The following is a 4,325-nucleotide window of genomic DNA, read 5'->3' on the forward strand; positions in this document are numbered from 1 at the left end:
ATTGCAGTTTGACATTGTGAAACATGCCTTGAACTCTTGAACTACTGTGAAAAAAAAGCACTGTTGTAAAGACTTATTGTAAGCTAGCTGATGTTCTTAAGTGTGTAACATACAGTATCTTTTAACAGGCCCAAGTGAATGTATATAAGAAATATGAAGAAATACGTCTTGAAATGAAAATTGGGCAATAAATGGTAGCAAAAAGTATGCAGGTGGCAATTTTAATAGTTGCAATTAATTGTTGAAGCTGAAGAGAATGCCAAAGAGAAATGAATGATATTCAGGTGTTTCATGGATTTCTAGTCTGTGGAAATATATATTTTTTTGTTTAGAAATAATATTTTAAATTTAGAAAGAACTCAGTGATAGCCTTCATACCAAAATGTTTAGCTTTACTAACAGCAAGTCATAAAGTATTTATTTTAAAGCTTTTTAAATATAACTTTTAGCTGCTTCCTGATGTAAATACTTATTGGCCTAAATGTTATATTTTTATGTATGCATTTTCTGAAAGTTTATTGTTTTGTAAAGTGGCAAAGATAATAAAGCACTCCTTGCACTTGTTTCTGTGAAGCATATAGAGCTCTATTTTAAATAAAATGAAAATGTGTCATCTTTTGGTTTCTATGAAATTATGTTCTATTATTTAAAAATTATATTTATATTTGCATGCATTATAGGGAGGGGGTTTGGGAAATTGAAGAGTTGGCCCTTGAACTTTGCTTCCTTCCTTTCTGGCAGAGACACTTCCTTCTTCAACAGCCCCTTCTCTAGAGGGCACGTAGGATAATAGATTTTGTTTGATTTTTCTTGTATAGTAACCATTCTTTGCATTTATTTAAGCATTTATTCAAAGACTCCTGGGTTGGCCTGCTCTCAAGTCTAAAATAGCTTCTTTTACACTTAAATTTCTAAATAATCACACGGTCTACCAGTGCCTTAGGCACAGGGAACCTGACCTCCTCTCTGCCTTCATTTCAGGTATCCCCCTACCTCCAGCCCCAACTGCTTTCCTGCTTCTTTCTGTCACTGAACTTGCCATGCATGTGCCTGTCCCAGGGGATTTGCTCTATTTCCTCGGCCTGGAATATTCTTCCTCTGGATATTTGTGTTACCTCTTGTCACCCTTACTCGATAGAGTAGCACCCTTTGTCATTCACTATCCATTAACCTGCTTTATTTTCCTTTATAGCACTTTGTATTAACTATTTTATCATATATCTTTTAGTATATATTATCACAGAAACTAAAGCCTTGAGCACTAGACTTAGGAGTTTTGCACAGTCAAAAACACTCTGTGCTACTCATGGTCCTCCTCCTCTCCCCCCAAAAGTCTGTAATAAACCTTAAGAGATATTTATAAACCCAACCAAGAATAGCTTAGCCAAATTTATAGTGGCTTTTCCAGAATAACATTATGAGAAGATTAGGTTGTTTGGTTTATATTTTCAACCCTACAATGATTCTCTCCGCCCCCTCCCCAGCCCTCCGGAACTTAGCGTAAGAGAGGCAGAGCACAGTGTTGGTTTTACTTTTGGTATGGGTTCTTAAGTTCTTTCCTCCCACCCCCGACCCCCATTTGGGGGCAGTTCTGTTATTGTGTTCTCAAAATCTTGCATTAAGTGGGTACTAACCAGATTCACAAGCCAGATATTCTTGCTCAACAGTCCTGAGGTCAGGTTCTCATCTGGCTTCATTTAGCTTCTTCTTGGGGTTGTAGGGAAAGGGCAAATATTTACTTCATGTCAATCTAGATTGTGAAATTTATGCATGAAATAAAACAAATGCTGTAGATTCAGCAATACCACTAGTAGTGTTTTTTTTTCCTTCAGTTGTAATAACTTTTCAGCATTTTGATTTTTTAACACTAAAGTGCAGAAGTGGGTGAACATCACATTGTTGACATAGTTTACCTATGAATGAAGTTGAAATTGAAGTTACTTTTGTCCCCTTAGGATGACTCCTAGAGATTGAGGGAATCACCAAGTCCAGGCTGTTTTACAGGGTGTCCTAAAGTGAGATTTTTAAGAATACTTAAAAGAATAAGAATTGAAGGGGGAAGTAGGGGGACATATATAATACTTTCAACAATAAAGATTTAATTAAAAGAAGAATACTGTCTGACTTTTAGAGGAACTATACATATTCTGCGCTTAAGAATAGTTATTAAAACTTTTATTTGACTACCTTCTTTAAAATTTATTTAATGAGAAACATTTTTCAATAGAGAATTTTTTGTTAGCACTATATCTAACAAAATTGTAATTACAATCACTTGTTTTATTGTTAAAACAGATTAAAATTCTTTCCCCTCAAATATTAACCAACAGATCTTTATCAAACATTGCTACTAAGTGCATAGTATAACCATCATTGCCGGTGGTGCTAACAATAAGCTCCTGCATTTAAGAAGATAATCTATTTAGGAAGACAAGTCATAGGGAAGAAATTATTAAGGCTGATTGTGAGTACAGATATTGGGGTATGAGTTGAAAATGAACAAGTTGAAGTTGTAGGTTAGGAAAGATTTTTATAAGTGTTATGTAGACAGAAAAGAAGTCCCTGATAAGAAAAATGTAAGAATGCTCATGGCAGTGAGTAACCTATAGGACTAGAATGGAGGGTTTTTATAAGGTTCAGATTATAGCATTTGAACTTGATTTGCCTTTGAGGGAGACTAAAGATTTTACAGTAGCAATGATAATGTGAATTTGGTGTTTAACAAAGGCAGTAAAAGTTACTTTCTTAGAAGATTTATTAAAGAACCCTGAAGATTCTACCCTTACTTCCCCGCCCCCCCCCCAAATTGGTGAATATTTGGAGATAGACAGCAGGTAAGGAATTTCAAGATGAGCTGTACATTGGGGTGAAGTAGGTGTCTTTCTATGGTGCTTTCCCCCTACATTCTAGTGTGTCTCAAAAGCAAAGCAAAATATATTCACAAGAAAGAGAAAAAAGAAAGATTATTAAAGACATGACCCAGAGATTTTTAAAGCGCGCGCACACAGAGGAAAAAAAATCATTTAAAAAGGTCTACCTCGTAATTCCATCTCCGCCTGAAGAAATTCCCAGGTGCCACTGAACTGTGCGCAGTAAATCTTAAATATAATCAAATTGGATTTAGAAATACTAATGGTGATTTCACAGAAGAACCCTTGCTTCAGCAACTTAGGAAATTACACTTGATTTTCTTTTGAGTGTTACTCAATTGTGCTTGAAATTGTTCATTTGAACTCTTCTAAACAAGAAGCAGGTGGTTCAATGTGGGTGCTATTTAACATTTACACAAAACATTCCAAACACAATGCACTTTTGCCCTTTGAATGTCATCCAGCGTTTGCTGTCCTTTTTTTGCCAGTCGATTTGACCTCACTGCATCCCTGAAAGGAGAATCAGTTCAAAAGTAGTTACCTGCTAGGGAGCATTAGACTATTTTTATAATCTTCCAGCTAAAGCTTTTAATGTGGCAACTGCTGGTTACTGAAGCATTTTAAGAAAAAGGAACTGCTGAGTTTGCCTTTAACTTTTAAATGGAGAAACACAAGGTGACACAATCACATGAGATATAAATGAACCAGAACAGGGAAATACAGCTTAGTTTTCTGCACAAGAGCGAAAGCAAGACTTTGCAAAAACACATTTCAATTCTATAACGCAATCTGGATCTTTGCTTTTACATAATACATGAACTAGTTCATGAAATCCACTTTTCTCTAAGTCAGCTTTTTTTTTCTTCTTTTTTACCAGAAACACATGGGTGATATTATGAACCTTTTACTGAGAATCCACTTGCTGCAAAGTAACTATTAAATACCCCAAATTTACAAACAGGTAGGAAGATGAATTTCAGAAATACACAGATGTGGCTACTTCTTTGTTTCTTTTTTCCTTTCTGAAATAAACTTTTGTGGAAGTAGGGTACATTCTCTGTCCCTATCTCCTCTCTGCCCACTCACTCCTCGATCCACCACAATTCACCTTTTGCTCTCATTGCCCCTCTAAACCTTGATTTCTCTACACTCAGGAATGACATAGCCTAGTGCAAGGAGCATTTTACTTTTTTCTTACTTAGTCCCTCTAGAATTTTTGACACAGAATGTCCTCTCCCAGAATGATTTTTTTTTATTTCTGAAATACTACTTTCTTCTGGCTCTCTTCCTTATTCTCTTTTTCTCAGTGCTCTTCACCTATTTCCTTCCTTCCTTCCTTCCTTCCTTCCTTCCTTCCTTCCTTCCTTCCTTCCTTCCTTCCCTCCCTCCCTCCCTCCTTCCTTCCTTCCTTCCTTCCTTCCTTCCTTCCTTCCTTCCTTCCTTCCTTCCTTCCTT

Source organism: Myotis lucifugus, unplaced genomic scaffold (assembly GCF_000147115.1).
Source record: "Myotis lucifugus unplaced genomic scaffold, Myoluc2.0 scaffold_89, whole genome shotgun sequence".
In the NCBI taxonomy this organism is placed as follows: Eukaryota; Metazoa; Chordata; class Mammalia; order Chiroptera; family Vespertilionidae; genus Myotis; species Myotis lucifugus.